Here is a 24,227-nt window from a genome sequence, read left to right as displayed (position 1 = left end):
TTTGCCTTGCTAAAGGCAAAATAGTTGAAGACATTTTTGAGACTACATGGCATCTATTCATAATGTAAATGTCATAAACAAATTCGGAACATGTCACATTGTTGAATCATATGATGTTTTGGAAGCTATTATGATGAGCACTTTTGGATATTGATTATTGCCTGTTGCTGTCATTTGCCTTTGACAGTAATTGTCTGATTATGGCTTTGATATTTGCGGCTTTGATTATTCACAGATTTGATTAATATGTTCTCTCTAGGAATATCTAGGTCCTCCAGTGCAACTCTATGGTCAACTTTAACTAAACATTGCGCTGAAGGACCTAGAGATTCCTAGAGAGAACACTCCACTAGGCATTTGTAGCTCCTACAGAACAATTCTATGGCCAATGTCTGGCAGATGTTGACCACAGAGTTGCACTGGGGACCTAGAGATTCCTAGAGAGGTGTCCACTCAGGTAAAAACATGGTATTTTTGTTATTTGCGGTTTTTCCATATTCACGGGGGTCTTGTGCCCCTAACACTAGCGAATATGGAGGGACAAATGTATGTTGAATCATGAAATGTCTGTGTTGGAAGAGGGTGGATAGGAGATACTTTACTACTATACTACATATTTTGCTAATAATTAAAATTGTGTCTGAACAGCTAATGTTATTGCATAACAATCTCTAAAGCTATCATCTTAGCCATGTTTTAGTTTTCTGTATTTTAGGATTGGAAATGTTCAACCACTCCCACATATCATATTCTGATTTGAAATACTCAATTCCAGCACATATTAGATCCACTAGAAAGCTTCAGCAGTTTGAAAATAATACAAATAGTCCATTAATAACAGAGTTGACATAAATCTATGTGTAGAGATAATCACGTTGGTCTATCATCCTCTGATGCAATAGTTCACACTGGGCTCTTCCAAACTACTACAAAGAAGTAAGAGGTCTTTCAGCAAATACTGATGGTTTGATGTCCTTTGGCACTGCCTGATCCTTCCCATACAGCCTGTGAAAGGCAGGAGAGGATGAAAGAAGTTATATGGCATGGCCAATCATCATTCAGACCTCATAATGCTGTAGACTATATACCAATCATTAGTACTTTTTCATGTCTTTACTCACTATTCTCTGGTGACTTGGATGAGGATGTGCTCTTTTAAAAGCACACACACAAGTAAAGTATGCCAAAAATTTTACTGTACCCGTCTAGCTAAAGGAACATGGGTGAATTACAAGTGGGGTGGGGTGGGGTGGAGGTTGTTACAATATATCCTGTTTTTTAAACACAGACACACACACTGTGTGGGGAAAATATTGTTCATGTTGGAAATTGCTGATTAATGTTTCAGAATTTGTGTAAAGTTGTTTGGCTATTTTTGAGAGAAACACAACATCAGATTAAAAAATGGGGGGGGGGGGACCCTTATGACATCAAATACAGTTGTCCACTCTTATTTGTGAGGGATCCATTCTGGACCCCTTCCCCGTAGATAACAAAAAAACCCACAAATTTTATTCAACGGGGAAATTAATTTAGCTCAATAATTTAGCAGAAAGGGCCAGAATAACTCTAGCCAGGACTTTCAGACTATGTCTATGGGTTCCAAACCCAAAGAACTCCAGAGGCAGGTTCCAAATTAGATTAGTTTATTCATGAAAAGGGGAATCAACACACAAAAAGTACTTTCATACACACACCCAATAACTAAGATATATAAAAATGTGACCATTGGTAGCAATTTTTAGGGTAGGGCAATACCTTACTAACTGAAGAGGAGATGCTCTAGTCTGGAAAAGGCTTTGTGTTGAATGTGGCTCAGCAGTGTACCTTGGCTGCAGTACTGAGGAGTCAAGTCTGAATCGGACAGAGTTTCTGTCTGATTCCAAACTGGACCAAAGTGATTTAATCAAGCTGTGATAAGGACAACCCCAGAGAATTTGGGATAGGGTGAGGTGTTGGAAAATAAAATGGGGGTTAGCAGAGATTGGCTTACTACTTTAGTCAGACAGATTTCTTTGTCTTTAACTCAAGAGGAAATGAACATGGCAGGGGGTTGGGAAGCAGCAAGACTCGAATCCATTAAGTTACATGAGTCCTTTACATATGTCCTCAGGTCTATGTGACAACTCCTGAGAAGTTCACTTAAAGGTAATCATGGTTCATGGTTTTTGGCCTCTCTGTAACAGCTATTATAATAAAATATAACAAAATAGTGTACCCCAAAATAACACAGAGTATGCAAGGTGTGCTAACAATGTATGTCTGCATCACTTTACCTATGATCAAATGTCACTATTGGCTAAATGGGGCAGGATGATCCACGGGAACTCCAATGCATGGATGGCTAGCCCACCATTAGGGCAGGCTCACTGTACTCTGTCTAGATACCACCATTGTTAAATAGGGAAAGAGAGAAAGAAAGTGGAGAACAGACGTTTTCACTTTAAAAGAACTAAAGGCACATACAGAACCAAAATGAGCTAGAATATTTAGAGGCTAATATAGATAATTCAGCAGTATGAAAGCTGAGAGGGAAAGAACTGTTCAACAAAAAATGGGCTGGGTTGTACACAAATCACAGTGAGGACTGCAATCTTTTGAAATCTCTAGAAAAAAAGTGTAGAAAATAATTCCATCTGGGATTAATCCTCTTGAGATGAATACCACATGTTTCAAGGTTTTCCCTGGCTGGAAGCCATGTAACTTTTAAGACAGGGAAAGTCCATGCTGCACTAAAGGAGATGAGTGCTTAATCTGTTTAACAGTTCAGGGTTTATAGCAATGGTTTACAAGAGGGTGAGAATGAAGATTCTCAACCTGTTATCCCTCAGAAGGTTGCCCTGCTCTTACTTCCAGCACTGAGCCATTTTTAATTATTCATTTTCTCTCTCCTGCCAAGCTGCCAAAAATACAATTGTCACAACATAGTAGTAATTACAAATGAAAGTGGAAAGGTGTGTCACTGTGTTACACAGTACTCTGTATCTTCTTTATTATGTGCCCAATCCAGTGAAAACAGATCTTACTTGCATTTCATTTACTTATTCAATTGAAAGTTAATCATGCATTCAACTCTATTTTATTGTCCAGTACTTTATCTTAGTATTTTGTAAAAAGAAAGACTTTTAGATATTTTGAATCCCTAGCAAGGATAATACACCACAATAAATTAAAAGCAGACACCCCCCTAGTTCATATTTAAGCCATTTTTCTTTAAATATCTGCTAGACATTAGTGTATATATAATATATATGTCATTTCCTTACTGCTTGGAATCCATAAACTCCACTATTACATTGTTAAGGCAAAAACTGCGTGTTCCAAGAATTGTAAGCTCTTAATATGCTCTTAAAATAGCATTTTCCGTAGCATTTTCTCATGTTGACATTTGCAAGCCAAATAGAATTATGTAAATTTCATTTGCAGACTAGAGCTCTCAGTTATTCTTACATAGCTCTCAAAGCATAAGCAGACAAGTAATCTCAGTTTGAATCCAAGCATTAATTTCACCCCATAATTAGTCTCATATCGCTCAGACTATGCTCTCCCTAGTAGAATTAGCAGGCACTTTTGTGTTGATTAGATTTAGCACTTCATGCTGATGTCTGTTGGAACAGTGTCAATCTTGCCACTACACCCATGTCTTTAACATTCCCTATTTCTCTGGGTGGACTCAGTCCAAGCTGTAAAAACTGGGTAGCAGCAAAAGAAACACAAATATATTTTTCAAAGTCCATAAGTACCTATAATTGCAAAAGATAACCTATCTCAATCCATTTTACTCTCTAGTGTGCAGTAAGAATGCCATTTTTGGCTTATTTCATGCTCATATGCAAAAGTGAAGAGTTTCAAAAGTATTCTCCTCTGTGGGCAGGGTTCTAAGTGTTTTTGCACATTTCTATTTGGAGCACTTTAAAAAATTGTTCCACACAAAAGGTTTTTGGGCAGATAGCAGTACTTTCTATGGCCCATTACAGACGGGCCATATGGTACGTGCGGAGCACGTACTAGGGTTAGGAAGGGGCAGTGCTTCCGCACCCCCCTAACCCTAGTGCGCGCTCTGTGCGCACAAAATGGCAGCGGTCATTCCACACGGCCACCGCCATGACGACGTCATGACAGCGCCACCTCTATACGGAGCGGCGCGGACGTGACATCGTCGCTCTGCACCAGGGCGCTTAGTGCACCCTTAGCGCGGAGCAGGCACCAGCGGCACAAAGGAGAAAGGGGCCAAGCGGCCCCTTTCTCCTCCTCCCCACCACTGCGGGGGGTCCTTGGGGGCTTGAAGCCCCAAGGACACCCCTTTCCAGGCTGCGGGGAAGCGGCCTTTTGCGGCTTCCCCGCAGCCCGGAAAGTGGCGGATCGGGGCCTCAGCGGCTGCCAGTCTGGCAGCTGAGGCCCCGATACACCGGGGAAAGGGGCGGGTGCAGACCACCCCAAATGGGCGGTCTGTAACCTGCAATAATGAAAGAGTTTTCTGCTGAAAAACAATTTCTTGCATAAACTGTTCTTTTCCCTCACTGCCTCCCACACTATGGCGGGTTACAGACCGCCATTAAAGTACGGAGTCAGTCCGTACTAGGGTTAGGAAGGTGCGGTGTTTCCGCAGCCCCCTAACCCTAGTATGGACTGAGTCCGTACAAAATGGCGGCTCCCCTTCCACATGGGGGCCGCCATGATGATGTCACGACCGCGCTGCCTCTATACGGGGCGGCGTGGACGTGACATTGTTGGTCCACACCAGGGCGCTTAGTGTGCCCTTTGCGCGGACCAGGAAGGAGCTCCGTTTCGGAGCTCCTTCCTGGTTTGCGGTGCCGCTTTGCGTCACTGGGCGCAGCCTTCAGACGGCTGCGCCCAGCGAAGCAAGGGAGAAAGGGGCCAAGCGGCCCCTTTCTCCTCCTCCCCACCGCCGCGGGGTGTCCTTGGGGCTTGAAGCCCCAAGGACACCCCTTTCAAGGCTGCGGGGAAGGGGCCTTTTGCCGCTTCCCCGCAGCCTGAAAAGCGGCGGATCGGGGCCTCAGCGGCTGCCGTTCTGGCAGCTGAGGCCCCGATACACCGGGGAAAGGGGCGGGTACAGCCCGCCCCAAATGGGCGGTCTGTAACCCGCCTATGAAAAATCTCATGACTATCTTTTCTGTGTGTCTTGATATACTGCCATACTGCCATCCTTTATCATCATGGAGAAGAAAGTATGCAAGTATTCTTTATATCCCTAGCATACTAAAAATCATTTCAGAACAATTTGAACATTTTTAAAATTATTATTTATATGCCTCCTTTGTCCCTTGGGGACCAAGGCAGACACACCTCAATGAAAAAGACTCCCTGGTGCAGTTATATATTAAAAGCCTGATGAAGCAAAAACATGTTTGCCTACTGGTGAAAGGAAAGCAGAGAGGGGGTCAGCCTAGCCTCCCAAAGAGGGGAGTTCCTGAAGGTGGGAGCAGCCCCTGAGAAGGCTCTCTCTTGTGTCCTTAACAAGATAGCCTGTGGACAAAGCAGACCAGCTGGTTGGAGTGGCCTCTGGCAGCTCCAGCCTCAATCAGCCCCCAATTGGCCAGGGACCATGGTGACCACACAGCCCGCTCTGAAAGTGGGTCACAGCCATGGTCCCAAATGGGCTGCCGGCAAGGAATGCTTTTTCCACACTCCTTTTTCCAGCAGCTTCAGGCCACCTTAGGCAGCCCCAGAGTGGCTTCTGGCTAATCCAGAGGCATGTGTTCTCTGCACCCCACCCCCAAAGCATCTAGAAGCTGCTCTTTATGGCCCATGTGTTTTGGGTCATTATCACACTGTACTTGGTCCCCAATCAGGAGAGCCCTGGTGGCGCAGTGGTTAAGTGCCTGTACTGCAGCCACAAGGTTGCGAGTTTGATCCCAGGGATTACAAGATCTACTCAGCCTTGCATCCTTCTGTAGGTCACTAAAATGAGTTCCCAGCTTGTTGGGGGCAATTAGCTTACACATTGTAAACTACATAGGGAGAGCTTAGTTCACTGATAAGCGGTATAGAAATGTAATTGTGATTGCTACACTGTTATAGAATTATAACTCCACTTTAACTGCTATGGCTGCCTCCTGTGGAATCCTGGGATTTGCAGTTTCAGGAGGGACATTCAGAATTTAGAATCTCCGCCAGAGCATTTTTAGGCCTGACTAAACTGCAAAGCCCAGAATTGCACAGGAGGCAGCCATAGCAGTTAAAGTGGAATAAGTACTATAGCAAAGTAGTACAATACTGACCTAAGAAGGTGGCAGGATCAAGAGAAAGCCTTTCCCTGAAGATCTTAAAGAATTCTTGAAGGTTTGGTCTTTCAGATAGTCTGGATATAAAAAACAAGCAGAGCAGCTTCATTTATATACCACTTCGTACCGAACTAGCAGTGTCTAAGCGGTTTACAACTGTAAACTAATCCCCCCCAACAATCTGGGTATTCATTTTAGCGACCTCAGACGGATGCAAACCTGAGTCAAGTTTGAGCCCTTTTGCTGGTACTGAACTCGCAACCTTATGGTTTTGAGTGAGTGGCTGCAGTACAGGCATTTAACCACTGCGCCACCAGGGCTCCTGCCGCATAAGTGCTTTATAGCTCATAATATGCACTTTGAATTGTGCCCAGAAACAAACCTATAGCTTTTTCAACAAGGGAATCACATGCTTCCTAGACAGCAATCCATTACCACGTTTTGGATCCAATGAAGTTTCCAAACAGTTTACTGAACTGCAACAAAATGTCAGATGGTTCTAAAACTGTGGGTCAAGCCAGTGGTAAGTGTTTTTGCTCATTACTAGGGAAGCCTGAGCCACTGCCTAAACAGAGCTGATAAGAACAGCTGCAGAATAAAATATATTTCTGTTCAGCAGTGCTAACTACATTTCAGACATTTCATCAATAACCTCTCAATGGCCTCTGTGGTATCTCTGATTTTTCTGTTCTATTTTATTATTTTAGGAGTTTTATTCATTCGCTTCAAACGTGAGATATTTTCAGTAGGCCAGGAAAACTTTTTGTCATTATAGGTATGTATGAAAGAAACCCAGAGGTGGGATCTTATTCAGGATACTCCATCTTCTTGCTTGTGTATGAGCAAAACTATGCATATTGAGCTATAAATTTTTCCAAGCAAGCATCTCATCTCTAAACATACTCACGATAAAATTAGTAGTTCACCTATACTTTTATGATATCAAAACGTCTGCTTGTTTTCCTCATCATAAAAAATACTTGGTTCAGAAATATCAGCAAGCACAGTAGTCTCATCTGTCTATAAAATATCAGACCATTTACTAACAATTCTAAAGTCAATTCAGACATGAACTTTTCACTTTTTCTACCACACCATTATTACTGGATATGGAACAACCTCACCATGAAATGAGCTATAAATGAAAACAATCTACAGTATAGTCATGTTGGAGCCACTTTCCACAGCATCACAAGTTCAACTACAGAAATGAATTCAGGTTGTTTTCACAAAGATTTCTACCTAAAAATTCTCCCTATGATCAGCTGGTTCCTTCAGTTGTATACAGCTGGAACTTCAGTAATAACAAACATCTGTTGCCAACATTATTAACACTCCCCTTTCCTACCAATAATTTCTTAAATTGCATGTAACTCTGTTTACAACAAGAAGTTAACCTGAAGGAGATTGACATGAGCTACCATAGATACTGTGGTTAAAGGTACAATATACATTTTTACAGAATCCCTACGCTTATAGTAGTACTTTAAGCTTGATAAACAGCAGCAAAATGAAGCACTCTCAGAGAGCTACAGCACACTGAAAATCATTGCCATATTAATCCTGAAGAAAAATACAGAATGCCTAAAAATAGCATAAGGGGTGTCTGTGAGATCTTTTGGCACAAAAAGCATGCAAACATTTCACCTACGAAGATTAGCCATACTGGATACTTGAAAACACAAAGATAATTACAGTGATCCATTGGAACGAAAGAAAATAATCCAGGCAATACCTTCTTTTGGAGCAACCGAAATAGCATACAAGCATCCAGGGTCTGTGGCATCTGAGTAAATTCTTAAAATGGTACTGCTAAATTGTGTTGTTGTTTTTTTTAAAAGCATCTGATATCCTCAAGAGATTAAAAAGAATTCAGCAAAATACAGTAGGTCCTTGGTATTTGATTCCAAGACACACTCCATGGATACAAAAATCTGTGGCTGCTCAAGTCCCATTAAAAATAATGGCGCAAGTGTCTCTCATACAGCGAGCCCTTGTTATCCGCTAGGGTTTGGTTTCAGGACCACCATGGATTCCAAAATCCGTGGATGCTGAAGTCCCATTAAATACAATACAGTATATACAGTAAAATTGTGCCCCCTATAAAAAAATGGCAAAATCAAGGTTTGCTTTTTGGAAGTTATATATTTTTTAATATTTTCAAATCATGGCTTGATAAAGAATCTGTGGATATGGAGGGCAGACTGTATAAAAGGGCAAAATCAATGTTTGCTTTTTGGAAGTTATAATCTTTTTGAATATTTCCAAACCATATATAGTTGAATCCATGGATAAAGAATCCATGTAAGTATAGCACTGAAAGGTACATGCATATAATCCATACATGTATAGCATTGAAAAGTATAAGTAAACTGTGATGCCTCTGTTGCAGTCACTTAATCTCAGAAATAGGTATGCCAGCCTATAGGGAAAAAAATACTTAATTCTTCAATAAAATGCAAATGTTAGCCAATTAGTATAATTTTTACTATCATTCAGCATAAGGACTTTGTTGTAGAACAATACACATTGACGTTAAATATTTACATAGAGAAAATATAGATACATATACACAACCAGAGGGAGAAACAAAGGAGACTGAAGGTAACTGCCAACATTTAGAAAGGGAGACCTTGTATCACCAGCAGTGTCCATTCCACCAACAGACTGACAGAAATGTAAGCACATACTAAGCCATTAAATATTTTTAAAACTAGATTTCTCTACACATCTAGCATATAACATAATTTATGGAACTAGTCATCCAGAGGAAAACTGGAGGGCCAAAGGCAGTGAGTGCTCCATGTTGTACACCTAAGGAATTAAGTTAATTCTCTCAAAGAATTAAGTTAATTCTCTCTACACATTTCTATTTCATCACTTAAAATTATATGGACAACCCATTTTGACTTCAGCAGAAACAGAAAACTGAGAGATTGAATAGTAATAACCTTAGAGCATCTTAATCTGAGCAAAAAACATCCAAAGTATTCCTGACTCTTTAGAACTCTACTTACTTGTTTGAACTCACACTTACTTTTTTGAACAGAGAGATTCTCATCTCCATACCGATTCAGAATCGGTTCAGTGTTCCCACTACATTTACTGTGACTGAATCTCTCTGTGCCATTTTAACCCTGTTGCTGTTCACATTTGCCACCGTGTCGATTTAAAAGAAGGCACCTCCATTTCCAGGAACAATGCAGTGTGATCTAAATTGCTTCAGTAGCGTGGTCAGACTACAGAAGTTGCATATTGTTGCAGTTCTTAAAAAAAGAACCGTGAAGGGGTTTGGTGCCAAATGCACCAGTTTAAGCGGGCTTTTAGGTCACCTCTCCACAAACTGCATCGAGTGCAGTCGAGGCAAGTGTGAACTTCATGGAAATAAACCGGTTCCATACCGGTTTATTTCCATAGTGTGAATGATGCCAAAGTGTTCCTTCACTACAAAGCTAATTTTCTAAATGTGAAGTCTATGACAGAGAAATAGCACCCATGGATCATATCATCAGTAAACATGTAAGAAATAATGATGTGCAGAATTTTCTGATGCATGAGAAGAAAAGGGTCCGTGGTTAAATCTATAAGATCTTCCATACAGATAAGGTAAGAAGATAAAAGTAATTAAGAAGATTGCAAAGGAACTGAAAAAATGAAGCCAACACAGTTTTTTCAAGAGCAAATTGAACAAGAATACTTTAGCAGGGAGGAATGCATCAACAGCACAGAAGAGGATTAAATCCAGGACTCCCAGAGGATCAGTAATTAGCAAAAGGCAAGGTAAGAAAAAGCATAAAGACAGAACAATGGCTGCCTGGTGTGAGTAACTACCACCTTTTCAAGCACCAACTAAAACATTTCTCATGGTTAACTTTCAAAGGATAAAATATTTTTTTATTTTTTAATAAAATTATATATGTCTTGTTTACATTAATGTTCTTCTTGTGGGATCAAACTTTTGAAATGCCTCCACCCACGTATTTTTGAAAATTTTCCTCTGGGAATATAACAAACTTGCATTAGTCACCCTCAATGAGTAACAATTTGTTCTCATCAATAGGCTGTAGGCCCTTCTCTGCAAATCACCTTGAAATAGGCAGGTATGTACTGGTAGGCAGTAGCTGGTTATTGAGTTATCTGAAAGGCTAGATCAGGGGTAGGCAACCCTTTTGAGCCGGGGACCAGGTTGCTGTTCCTCAGACAACTGGGGGGCCAAAGCCAAAATAATAATAATAATTAAATAATTTTTTTAAAAATAAATAAATAAATAAACCAGGACAAATGTAGGACAAAATTTTCAAATGGAGGACACTATTTAAAATAAAAAATGGAGGACACTCGAAAAAAATTGCTGATTTTTTAAAAAATGTTAAGATAAATGCATGTTTCTGAGGCTTCTATAGACAATTGCCCCACCATGCCCCTCGCACGAGACGCCAAAAGCCCCGGTGGCAGTCGGCAGCAGGACCGGGCTGGGGCCGGTCCCAAGGCCTCGCCGGGCCGCATCCGGCCCCCGGGCCGCAGGTTGCCTACCCCTGGGCTAGATCACAATGAGTAACAATGAGCACATTGATGAAAACAGCATGGAAAGACTGAAAAATCCAGATGAGAAATATCAGCTGCATTGTAAAGTAGGTCTCAAATCCCAAACTTCATAGCACATGTCAACTGTTGCAGCCCTGCATAACATAAAACCCTCCAAGCTGACTGAAAGCAGCTATCCATATACTGTGACCTAGAAATAGACAGGCCAAAAGTGTCCGCTTCAGGCTGTGTTGGGGGTGTGGTGTTTACACAATGCATGCCTCAAATGCGGCCAGAAGCTGCTCTGAGTCCGCCCCAATCCGGAAGAGCCAGCACAAAAAGGAGCAGCAAAAAGCTGCTCCTTGTTGGTGGCCAAGTTGAGAACCATAGCAGCAACTCGGGGCTGGGCATGTGTGGTTGCCACAATCCTGGTACAACTGGTGCTGGCACGGCCATGCGCCACTCTTTCAGGCCCATCTGCATGTGGCCTTTATCACTTTCTTGATAAACTCTCTCCATCTTCACCCCGGGAGAAAAAAGCAGAACTAACCTACACAGCTGGTAGGTAGCTTCTTATGTTATGGATCACCAAGTAAACAGTCCTTAGCTAAAGACTGGAAGACACCAAATTATTGATGTAAATTTTATTTTAATGTTTTGAAACACCATACACAAGCTAAAGTCATTACAAAATACAAAGTAAGGAGTACATTACTCTCACACAGCCGTGTGAAATGGTGGGGAAGCTGACAGTAATATGAAGTAAAAGTATCTGTCATATTGTCTACAGAAACTAGAGGTGGGTGATTTAACTGTACAGTTGTCTGAAAGTAATTACGTCAGGGTAGATGTTTGAACACCTGCAGAACAATGCTTTTATGAATCTGATGGACAGATCTAATGAACACATAAGCAAAGAGGTATGTTGAATGCAAAATTTACACGTAAAGACTTCAAATGTTGCCTCAGCCTGTGTAAAATTGATGCAAGTTAGTTAATTTCACCTTTTGTATCACACAGCTACCAAAATAAATTATTTGACAGACAGCATTCAATACATTTGCCCCGCTATGATGCAGTGCTGCTGCTGTTGTTGTTGTGTACCTTAAGATGTTTCCAGTTTATAGTGACCCTAGGCAAATATCATGGGCTTTTCTTGGTAAAATTTATTAAGAGGGATTTGCTTTTTGCCTTTATCTGAGATTGAGAGAGTATGACTTGCCAAAGATCACCCAATGGGCTTTTATGACTGAGCAGGAATTCAAACCCTAGTCTCCAGAGTCATAATCCAATGCTCAAACCCTTATACCACACCAGCTTTCCTAATGCAGTGTTAGACATATCCAACTTTCTGTGGATTTCATTTGGCATTTGTAAGACTTCAAATATGGATGGTTCTTCCCTCACCAATTCATTAATATTCTATTATCATAAAATATTGCCTATTGCATCTGAAAGAAGTACACATGAAACCAATTTCTGTCTATGGGACTTCAAAACTTATGAGGAAATGTTGAAGGAGCTGGGCATATTCAACATAGTGGAGAAAAGACCAAGGGATTACCTGATTGCACTCTTTAAATACCACAAGGGCTGTCAAAGGGGGGGGGGGGAGGATTTGTGCTCTGCTGGCCCAAACGGTAGGACCATGGCCAGCAGTTTTAGGTTACAGGAGGGTAGATTTTGGTGCTATACAGACGGCGCTATAGTGCACCCTCGTCACATGCGAGGGGCATCGCTTCCAGACGCCCCTCACACCTTGCACGTGACGAGGGCGTCAAAGTGGCAGTGCCCTGTACAGATGGACGCTGCCATTTTGACATGATGGCGCCATTGTGATGCCGCGAGTGTGCCATTGGCGCACTGCGGCATCATAATCGCGCCGCAAGATTTGCTCCGCGGGGCTGTTTGACAGTGGAATACACTCCCTCGGAGTATAGTGGAGTCTCCTTCCTTGGAGATCTTTAAACAAAGACTGAATGGCCAGCAGTCAAGGGGGGTTGATTGTGAGTTCCTGCATGGCAGATTGGGTTTGGACTGAGTGGGTCTTGAGGTCTCTTCTGACTCTATGATTCTTGACAGTGAGAGCAGTTAGCAATGAAAACAATTTCCTAGAGTCTATTTATCTGGACATCATGAAAAAGAGGCTGGACAGCTACTTGCTGGGGGTGCTTTGACTGGATAGCCCATAAAGCCCAATCCAACTCTATGATCTAAGTTACCTGTCAACATATGGAGAGACACCATAAAATAAATGGGACTTACACAAAATAAATGTTCTCTTAAATGTAACTTCTATTCACCAAATCAATTTATATAATTTGAATTGTTTTAAAGCATAGTGTAGCATTTCCCCAGGGTTAAAACAGTTAACAATGCACAGATCCCATTATTTTTGCTGAGCTTTTCTAGGCAACTTTTATGTCACTCCAGCTACAAAGGATAGATAATTGCCATGCAAAAAAATGAAAGCCAGAGTCTGGTATTAGTCAGAGGCAGGAGTAAAAAATCCCACAAAGCATGAGAACAGACGATGAGCTGTTTTAAAGTTTCCACTGTATGAATGTATGCATTCATTCTCACACAGACTTTTCTGGCACTCTGACAAACACCTGGACCAAGCCCTTTTTGTCGAGCAAGAGGTCTGAATTACCCATTGCTCTTTACAGGCCCCTGCATTTTAGGAAACAACAGCAAAGTTAATACATCTATGGCGGAGACAGCATGGTTTGCACAGAACTGTGAATTTCTTCCAGAATGGCAGAGCTGTCACTAAATTATCTCTTGGATGTTTTTTTTTTAAACAAACAAAATCAAACTCCATTCTCTTCCTTCCAAAAACCTGATTCAAATTAAGGCCTCTTCTCAACGTTAGTACATTAGGATGTGATAACCTGCCTTTTTAAAACCCTGCGACAGTTTATTCTGTGAGAGGCACATATCATACTCTATCCAGCCTCCAGGCATGCTCTCTCTTGTAGTCCTCTGGATGGGCCCAAAACACTAAAATACACAAACTAAGTAGGACTGCTGGGTTGACTGGAGTCTCTCCAGCTGTGTATACCCTCATCTCAGTCAGACCAGATATTGCTAAGTAAGGCATGGCACAGTGCTGGACTATGTTTGAGTGCTGGACTATGACGCTGGAGGCCAAGGTTCGAATCCCACTCAGCCATGGAGGCCCCACGGGGTGACCTTGGGACTGTCACATTCTCTCAGCCTCAGGGGAAGGCAATGGCCAAACACCCTCTGAACAAATCTTGCCAAGAAAACCCCAGCAAAGGTTTGCCTTAAGACACCGTAAATCACAAATGACTTGAAGGCACACAACGACAACAACAATAGGCGAGAAGAACACAACACAACCCCGGTCATTGTCAGGATGTACCTAAAACATCATATAAAACACATAAACTACTTCATACACATCATGAGAAGGCACAATTCATTGGAAAAAATAGTAATGCTAGGGAAGGTGGAGGCAAGTAGAAAGAGAGGAAGTCTGTTAAGGAGGTCATTGGTATGAGTTTGCAGGAACTGAGGAATCATGTGTTAAGAGGCCATCAGTATGGGGTTTTTGTGGGGGTTTTGGGGCTCTGTGGCTATGTTCTAGAAGAGTTTCTTCCTGACGTTTCTCAGCATCTGTGGCTTTGGCATCTTCAGAGAATGCTTGCCTGGAAAGGAGTTGGGTATCTCTTCTCTGAAGATGGCAGATGCCACAGATGCTGGGGAAACGTCAGGAAAAAACTGTTGTAGAACATGGCCACAGAGCCTGAAAACCCCACAAAAGCTATGGATGGTGGCCATGAATGCCTGTGACCTCACCCTCTTGAGTATGAGTCTGCAGGACTGAGCAGAGCAGCGGAGGGCAGGGGGTCTCCTCATCCACAGGGCCGCCATGGGTGGAGGTGGACTCCAGGGTGGATAACAACACCGAAAGAGCAGAATTGCTGTGTGGACCGGAGTCCCTCAGTCACACTAGACATGGCTAAGCAGAGCGTGGCGCAGTGGGCTGAGCGCTGGACTAGGACTTGGTTCGAGCCGCACTGGGTGACCTTGAGCCAGTCACTCTCTCTCAGCCTCAAGGGAAGGCAATGGCCAAATCCCCTCTGAGCAAGCCTTGCCAAGAAGACCCTGGGCAGAGTAAGTGGGAAACAACAACAACAACAACAACAACAGCAGGCAAGAAGTGCACAGCGCTCCCCCTTCAGAGGGTGCAAATACCACTCTCACCCCCCCCCCCAAGAAAATATCTCCTCAGGGAGTGACCGCCTCCGTCTCTCCTCTCTCCCTCTGGCTTGTCCTCCTTTTCCCGGACCCGTCCTCCATGCCAGCCTCCCAGTTCCCATCAAGGATTCCCAAATGCCTCCTCCTTTGTTTTGAGGGGGACTCAGAAGCCGGCACTTCCACCCGAAGAGTGGGCCCTTGCTTTTTGGCTTTTCCTTGGCCATCTGCTCCCTTCTGACTCATCCAGAGGAGGGTCTGGGCTTCACCTGGCCCTCTCCTCCCTCGGGAACCATCTCCAGGCGGGGCGTCTTTCTTCTCCGCTTTATCTGGGAACAGCCTCCTCCCCTCGGAGCACGGATTCCCATCTCCAGTCTTGGGGGGGGGGGCTTTTGTCTGGCCACCCCTCCTCCCTTCTGACTATTTGAGAAGGGTTTTCATCCACAGGGGCGCATCCAGCTGTTCTCTGAGCACGCCCTCCCTCCGGAGAAGCTCCAAGCAGCAGGGATTGATTTCCCTCCCCAGTCGAGGGAGCACCCTCCTCCCTTCGGAGCATGGATGCGCATCCCTGGGAGCCCCGGCAGCTGTTCTGGGGCCACGTCCTCCATTGTGCCGCCCTGGTCCTCCCTGGCTCCCCCTCTGCCCCCCTCCAACCTCCCTCGGCAAGGATTAAAACGCAAGCCCCGGTGCTTCTGCATTACACTCTCCTCTATCTATCTATCTATCTATCCATTATCTCCTATCCTTTATTTATTAGTCCTCCATCCTTCCTTCCCTCATCTCCGCTTTGGGTGGTAAAAGCGGCGGCGGCGGCGGCGGCGACGAGAAACAGCCTCCCTCCCTCCCTCCCTCCCGAGCCACGCCGTCTCTCCCTCTTTCTTCCCTTCCCTCAGGTTTTATTTACCTTAGAACGTTGAGAAGGAGAAGAAGAAGAAGGGCGCGAGCCGCACCGCTTGGGACGCCTTCCTCCTCGTCAGTCATCCTCCTCCTCCTCCTCCTCATTAGCATACCGCTGCCAGAGCGTGCCGCGCTCGCGCCCGAGGAGGAGGCAGACCGCCTCTTAAATCGCTCCCCCTCCCTCACTCCGCGCGTGCTCGCTCCCGCGAGGCCAAGAAGCATCACCAACGCAAAGACCAATCAACGACCGCCCTTCTTCCTTCCCTCGCTCTATATCTTGCTTCCCTAACTAGCCTCCTCGCCCCGCCCCCGAGCGCGCGCTCTCGGGCTGGAACGGTACCGCGCATGCGCAGTGAGAGAGAATGCGGGGAGTCTCTTTCCGTTTTGAGTGACAGGAGAACACTGACCCAAACCCGATATAACACAGACATAGATACATACATACATATATACACACACACACACACACACACTCCTTTTGTTTTTATTATGAGCCGTTGGAGAAACACAGAGAAAAAGCGCTCCCTTGGGTTGGAAAACTATGAGGAAGCTGTTGCTGAATGTGCCTCAGGCGCGACACTGTTTTGTAAGAGTTCAGAGAAGGCCAAACTGCAACGAGGGGAATTAGCTCAAATGGTAGAGCGCTCGCTTAGCATGCGAGAGGTAGCGGGATCGATGCCCGCATTCTCCAAAGTGACACTTTTTGCTCTAACAAACTGTGATGGCTTCCAATAAAATAAAATAGATATCCGGACATAACTCTCCGTAGGGAAAGGAGATCACTATTGGTGTTTTTTTTAATGCTCTTTTTATTGCTCTCTCTTCCATTTCCCCCCATTTTGGAAACCTGAAATTGCCTTGTTAATGCTTCTTTTATTCTCCTCAGAATCCAGATTACAAAACACCAGTGGGCCCTTGCTTGCTATTTCTTGTGTGAATCCGCCTCAGACGAAAGAAAATTGATAAAGAGACACATTTAGTTCAGTTTGGGCTTCTCACATAATTCCATATGGACAAAACTATGATTTCACCTCAACTGTCTCCAGTCTGGTAACACTCACTGATTCCGAAAATGTTAAACACACATCAATCTTAAATGTCATTTTACTTCCCTTAATAATTACTTCATATCAGCCAATGGCCATGTTTGTGGTCCTCCAAAGCCACAGATGGAGCACAGCACTCTCTACTGGGGAAGCGTAATAAATATTTCTTTAGGCTGCATCTGCGTTGGAGAAATAATCCAGTTTGACACCACTTTCTAAACTGCCGTGGCTCCACGCTATGGAATTCTGGGATTGTTGTTTGCACCAGAATTTTGCTACAAATCCCAGAATTCCATAGCATGGAGCCATCGCAAATTAAAATGGTGTCCAGCTGGATTATTTCTCTGCTGTGGATGTAGCTGTTGATCTCTGAGCAAGACAATTGCTTAAAATTGTACTTTACTAACAACAAACCCTTGACTGAATCTACATTTAAATTATTCCTTTCATTTGTCCATTGGGATGAAATTGAGGGGGAGGGGGGACACTTTCAACATTTGCATTGTGTCCTCAAGCCGACCATTGCCTAACACCACATTGGCTGTCCTTTTTGCCTCTGAGAAATAGGTGCGAGTCCTATCTGCTGCTGTTCTTAGGAAAAAAAGAAGTTTAGAAGGATCCAGCCTATCCCACTATTTGTCAGGTGGACACATTTCTCAAAGGAGAACAACAATCATGGTGTTAGTTAATGGGCTTCCTAGCCATGGTCAAAAGGGAGGACATTTAGGAATTCCTCCTGAACAGAAGGCGGAAATATAGGACATGTCCTGGAAAAGGAAGATGTCCGTTCGCCCTGACTGCAGCACACTTTGTAGGAAATATGTGTACTATTTGAACAGATAAACAACACAGTTGACCTCAGCAAGCCAGGCATACCAGGAGCACTCACTCTCTGATGGCAAATTATTGTTGTTGTTGTTGCATGCAAATGATATTGCTTCTGTAGTTATGCATTTAGTTCCCTCTGTGATGGGGACAATTCAGATAGATGCTGAGCCTGGATGGACATAGGACAATCACTCTCTTTCTGTTTGTGGTCATACTAAAGGGGAAAAACTGGATCGATGTGGCAGGTCAGTGATGACCAAATACATCTATGTCTCAGTCATCTAAGCCTCGGACAAAGAAACTCTTTTTTATGGCCACATAATTCCATTCCTTCTTTCCTCATTGTTCTCTGGGTGAAACTCGTTTAGGCACCATCAACACTGGGAAGATGGATGGTGAAGAAGGGCTGGAGAAACCCCAAACTTTTGGTGTTGCATTGCAGCAGTGTGTCTTCAGCAAGGTGACCGGATGTCTTGCCTCCAAGGAGGACAATGCACCACAAAATGTAGGGCATTGAAGAAAAATGTAGGGCATGACCAAATAAAAGCTAAAAACACTCATAGAAATGTAAATTCATGCTTCTTAGTGATGCTCAAAATGGAGGACATTTTGGAATTTCTCCTGGAGAGAAGGTTGAAATGGAGGATATGTCCCGGGAAAGGAGGCTGTCTGGTTACCCTGGACTTCAGTAAATAAGGCAATAAAGCTGGATTTGGGAAAGAATGGTATTCTATTCTAGCCAGTCCTCCTATGTGTCTACCTACAACAGACATGGTAAACAATTGCTGCCTCCAGAATCATGACCAGCAAAACAGAGAGAAAACAGGAAAGTGGATAAGCTTACTTCACCAACTATCTCCGACATGTTCCGGTAACGAAATGGAAATCATAAGAAAAGTGGAGGGTGGTAAAAGAAAGAAACTTCCATAGACTTATATTGGAAGAAAGTTTCAATAGCTCTCCAGAAGACTGAGAATTTTTGTTTGTTTGTTTACTTATGCAAGGGTTGCTTGACCTGGTTTTCCCATTTTGCATTTTAAAAATAGCTATCTTTTTTATGTGAGGTGAGAAACTATGCCTATTATTTCCATGATATTTCTGCCTCTGATACCAAATTTGCTTTCAAGGACCACCCAGGACCATATCTCCTTGGACAGTTGGGGATGCTCTGACTGAGAGTTCCTGCATGGCAGGGGGTTGGACTGGATGGCCCTTGTGGTCTCTTCCAGCTTTATGATTCTATGATAACTGAGGTGTAGCTGTTTTTCCTGCAGTGTGGACAAGTAATCCTTCATACAGGGTCCCTCTCCTCCCTCCGGCTTCACAGGCAGGGCTTCTGATTTGTGAATCATCCTTACCACCAGTTGACTAAGCCTTTCATCCTTTTGTAGGTTGGTAAAATTAGTACCCAGCTTGTTGGGGGTAATTAACTTACATGTGTAGAGATGCTTAGTTCAATATAAAGTGGTATAGACATATAAATGCTATTGTTAAATGCTATTGCTAGACGTGGTCAGTTCCACCTTCCCAGAGCTTGAACCAGGACAGGGCTTTCCATGCTACAGAGACTTTGGCCTTGGGGATCAGTTTCTGAGGAGAATTCCTCCAGTTTGTGGGTCAGGAAATCTTAATTTGTATTAGTTGTATTACCCTAATGGGGACCATCAGTCTCAGCTTAATAGACCATGGCGTCTCCACCCCTGGTGTCGTGCAGTGCAGGAAAGGGATATGCCATGGGGGAGTGGTGGACAAAAGGGCATGCTGGGCCCTCTCCTTTGCTGCGGCTGCAGTGATCTCCGCATGCAGAGGCCTCCTTTGCTGAGGTGGCAGAGGTCTTGTTGTGAGGAGGCCTCTGCAACCCTGGCAGTGAATGTCTCCTCATGAGAAAGCCTCTAGTGCTTCTGAAAGCCATGACAGGGTCACTTGGTGGTCTCCTTTGCTGCGGTAGTGGAGGTCTCATTGTGAGGAGGCCTCTGCCTCCATAGCAAGCTTGGAGGGGCACAATGGGAGAAGGGCCTGACTGGGTGTCACCCCACTTCTGGTGGCTCACCCGGTGCAGTCCACACCTCTCTAGTAATGCCACTGAATAGAGATCACATTCCTGAGCTCTCCTCTGAGAAGGAGTCGGTGGTTGATTGCACAATGGGGTAAGCGCCTCTGGGGGTCGCAGAACAATGCACCAATCCACCTTTCCTGGGAAACATGATCCAGTTCCCATTCATGTTGTGGCTGGAGAGAGTAGCATTGGTTTCCGCTTCTGATCCAACCACGCGAGGGAACTTTCAGGTGCAGCTTTGGATATGTGGGTAAGTCCATCAAATGCTCCCACTCCCTTCCCACCTCTGGTTGTCATAGAATCATAGAATCATAGAGTTGGAAGAGACCGCAAGGGTCATCCAGTCCAACCCCCTGCCATGCAGGAAATCCAAATCAAAGCATGCCCGACAGATGGCCATCCAGCCTCTGTTTGAAGACCTCTAAGGAAGGAGACTCCACTACACTCCGAGGGAGTTTGTTCCACTGTCAAACAGCCAATGGTTAAGATTTCTCTTGAGAATTATGTTATTGGATTTCCCTCATAGCCAGACAGGCTTAATAGCCTGGGGTGTTGGGGGATGGAGGAAACAAGAGCAAGTCTGTTAACAGCCCAAGACGGTGGTCATGTTGAGCCCCATAAGAAAAGGTTGGCAGGAAAGACACATGGTTTGTAATGAAGAGCTCTTGGACACTTGCAGGCCCTCTGGTGGTCAGAAGCATGAGTAATGCTTCTTGAAAGCTCCATGCCTTGGCTTCTTCTTCTTCTTCCTCTCAGGAGGGGAGGAGGAATGTGTGAAGGGGGCACTGTCTATGGTTTCTCCCCTCCAAAAGCAAAACAAAAAGACAAAGCATGCCTCTGCTGTAACCTCTATGGATGCCTTCTGTCTCTGCAAAGATTTCAGACAAGGAGGAAAAAGAGTTATCCCAGGAGGATGAGGAAGAGGATTCTCTTCCAGAGCATGTTTCTCCCCATTGGTTTGAATCTGAACAATCTTTCTTCAGTCTTTTGAAAGATGGGAAAGCCTTTGGGGTTGTCTTGTAGCAGCCAGCTTTCTGGTACTAATGCTGAAGGGGCTCCAGAAATCAGGGCTAAGACTAAGCAAGTGCTTTCAATTGTACCCTTCCCTGCAGTGCTTGCAGCAGTGATGTAAACTCGAGTCATTTGACTTGGGACTTTATCACACAGGAAGGAAGGGTCAAATTCCATGCATAAATTGCGCCACTTTTTAACTTCGAGAAAATCCCATTTTTGGCGCTTTTTGTACAGGTTAATGTCACATTAATGCTTAATTTGCATGACATGTCTAAAAACAATCCGTTCTTGCCGGATTTTCCTGGCATTTAAACCCTGTTTGTGCATGGGATTTGAGCACTTTGTTGCCCCCCCCCCCCCCCATGTGATAAACTCCATAGACTTAATTCATATTCAAGTCACTTCAATGGTTAGACTTGGACTTTATTTGGCAAAAATGACACACTGATATGGCTTGACTTGAGACTTGCATATTTTTAGGGACTGACTTGCTTGTGCCATTCACTTCGAGCAGCAGGCAGGACCTTTCCCCAGAGCAGAATGCAAAGTGCAGAATACATTTCTTGGAAGAAAACAACTAGTGCATTAAGCAATGCACTTGAGGCAGAAGGATCCTTCAAAAGCTTTTCAAAGGCTTTAGAAGATTCCTCTAATGTGCCGCAGGGACAGCCTGCTGAGCAGACCTCAACTCTCACCTCAAGCCCATTGCCTAATGTGTTTGCTGTTCCTCTCCGAGAAATGCACCCCATCTCCTTTTTTCCTTTTAAGGCTGGTTTCCAGACTTGAGACTCAACTTGAGGCTTGAGGTGAGATTTGAAAAGACTTTAATACATCACTGGTTTGCAGAGGTTAACGAAGGAGAATGGGCTCATCCTCCTATGGCAAGAGCAGCTCCAGCTTTTGCTAAATGCTTATACTCATTGCCTACTGAAGAAGAAATTAAGAAATTGAAGCTGGCTCCTATTGATATTTAAGAGTCCAAAAGTTAAGAGGCTAGACAACTTTTTCCCCAGGAGGCTTCTATTCTTGCATCAGAGCTGCATCAGAGAACTTCCTGTTTACTAGGGCTACTAATTGTTGGGTTAAGGACTTTCGGTTTCTGGTTCCCAAGGAAGAAACAAAGCTCTGACAGGGCAAGGGTTTCAATAACTGGCTAAGGCATCTGCTTTTATGACAGACACTAATCTTGATTCTGGCCAATTTGTTTCACAGGCTATGGTGGCTGATGTCACTGCTAGGTATCAAATCCAAAGCTACGTTAACTACATGTCCTTTTAATGGTTCCAAATTATTTAGTGAAGCCTTGGATGACTGAAAGTTCTGATTGCACCAATGAAATACAGTCCCTTAACACCCTATGACTAAAAGCTATAGGAGCAAATATAGGGTAGAAGGAAATGTTAAAGAGGAGAGACTCTTATCACTTAGAATACTCCTTACAGTATGTTTGTGTGCGTATAAACTAGATTCATATTTAGTGGACATTCAATCCCTGACTATGCAACAGTGTAGACTAGAGATAAGTACAGTATACAGATGACAAATCTCAAATCTGTTTGATTTGTAATGTGCTTCAATCTTTTTCACAATAAAGGTATGTCCCCTCTGTGGAATTACATGGCTGAAACAGATAAAGTTTAGAGTAACCAGAAGTGGATTATTGTGGAACAACCATAAACTCAGCTCAGACTTCTGGAGGTTTATTCAGACAGTGTAAATAATCCCGGTAGAACATGGATTGAATCTGTTTTGTTCACATGAATTTTGAATGCAACTGATTAGGTTTTTTGGGAGGGTACCAAAAACCCCCACAAAACCTGAGATAATCAATCTCAGTTGTTTGTTTTCTGAGTTTTCCTGAAAGATTGTCAACTGTGTGAATAACTAATGCAGATAGACCTGGAATAAACTGGGATAAAACTCTGCATGTCTTGAACGTGTTTTGAATACTTTCAGATCATTGACTCCAACTTTATTTGCAGTGCTAACACATGTGGGTAGGCTTGCCATATCCCGGCTGTACCCGGGACAAACCCGGGTTTTGGGGCCCTTGGCTCATCCCCGCCCGGGTTCAGCAGTTTGTCCCGGGCCCAAGGGGCCCGGGCGCTCACGCGCCTCTGGCGCACTTCCACAGCTCCTTCTCCTCTCAGCTTGGCCAGAGGAGCTGCCTGCGGCACCTCCACTGACCACAAGGGGCAAGAGAAGGAGCCCAGGTAGGAGAAGGAGCTGTGCTGGGGCCTCAGGGACCGCCACCGCCATTTGCACGTTTTCGACGCGAAAATGGCGGTGGGGTGAAGAGAGAGGCCTCTGTAGGTCTCTCTCTTTGGTGGGGGGTTGGGGGGTTGCGGGGCCTCCGTGGCTGCTGCCGCGCTAAAAGCGCAGCAGCAGCCATGGAGCAGAGAGAGAGGCCCATAGGCCTCTCTCTCCGGTGACGGGAGGGGGGGAGTTTGAGGGGCTTCCGTGGCTGCTGCTGCGCTTTTAGCGCAACAGCAATCACAGAGCAGAGAGAGAGGCCCATAAGCCTCTCTCTCGGGTGGCGGGGGCGTTTGGGGGGCTAAAAGCGCAGCAGCAATCACGGAGCAGAGAGAGAGGCCCATAAGCCTCTCTCTCCAGTGGCAGGGGGCGGGGGTTGGAGGGGCTCCTTCACTTCTTCCTCTTCTTCCTCTTCCTTCTCTCTTTCTTCTCCTCTTTCTCTTCTGTTCTTCTTCTCCCTCCTCCTCCTCTTCTTCCTCTTCTTCTTCTTCCCCTCCTCTTCTTCGTTCTCTTCCTCCTCCTCTTCTTTCTCTTAATCTTCTTCTTCCTCCTCCTCTTCCTCCTCCTCTTCCTTCTCTTCTTCTTCCTCCTCCTCCTATTTTTATCTTCTTTTTCCTATTCTTCTTTCTCCTCCTTTTCTCTTTCTCCTTCACTTTTCTTCTCCCCCCTTCTTCCTCCTCTGCTGCTGTTGTTGTTGTTGTTGTTGTGTGCCTTCACTTCCTTTCCAACTTATGGCGACCCTAAAGAGTTTTCTGGGCAAGTTTCTTCAGGGAGGGTTACCATTAGCTACCCCTGAGATGCTGAGAGAGTGTGACTTGCTGCCCAAAGTCACCCAGTGGGTTTCCATGGCCAAGCTGGGGTTTGAACCCTGGTCTCCCATTGTCCTAGGCCACTACAGCATAAGGTACAATACTCAGTTATTCTTTGTTATTGTTTACCTTCAAGTTATTTTCCCCTTATGGAGACCCTAAAGCAAACCTATCCTGGGGTTTGCTTGGCAAGATTTGTTCAGAGGTTTGCCGTGGCTTTCCGTAGAGGAGGCTGAGAGAGTGTGACTTGCTTGAGCTTCAGGTGACCCAATAGGCAGGGAAGTGAACCCTGGTCTCCAGAGTCCTAGTCCACCACACAAAGCTACATCCC

The 24,227-nt window shown here is 44.3% G+C and overlaps 1 protein-coding gene and 1 non-coding gene across 4 annotated transcripts in view; one reads left to right on the top strand and one right to left on the bottom strand.

Moving 5' to 3' along the window:
• LOC149314324 (uncharacterized) overlaps positions 1–15,985 on the bottom strand; it is a 105,019-nt gene extending 89,034 nt beyond the window's left edge. The window contains exon 1 of one of the 3 annotated variants that reach the window (XM_089520856.1): positions 15,898–15,985. The gene's annotated coding sequence lies outside the window, so the exon portion shown is untranslated. The remainder of the gene's footprint in view (positions 1–15,897) is intronic. The other 2 variants (XM_089520855.1, XM_089520857.1) reach the window with 2 other exon arrangements.
• A 523-nt stretch (positions 15,986–16,508) lies between these two features.
• TRNAA-AGC (transfer RNA alanine (anticodon AGC)) lies at positions 16,509–16,581 on the top strand. Its single transcript has one exon. It is a non-coding gene; the product is annotated as a tRNA-Ala (tRNA).
• Positions 16,582–24,227: the final 7,646 nt, after the last annotated feature.

The sequence above is a fragment of the Sceloporus occidentalis genome, unplaced genomic scaffold (assembly GCF_023333645.1).
Source record: "Sceloporus occidentalis isolate IW3139 unplaced genomic scaffold, rSceOcc1.0.p SCAF_4, whole genome shotgun sequence".
Taxonomy (NCBI): domain Eukaryota; kingdom Metazoa; phylum Chordata; class Lepidosauria; order Squamata; family Phrynosomatidae; genus Sceloporus; species Sceloporus occidentalis.
The sequence above is the reverse complement of the archived record's forward strand: the minus strand, read 5'-3'. Positions and strand labels throughout refer to the sequence as shown.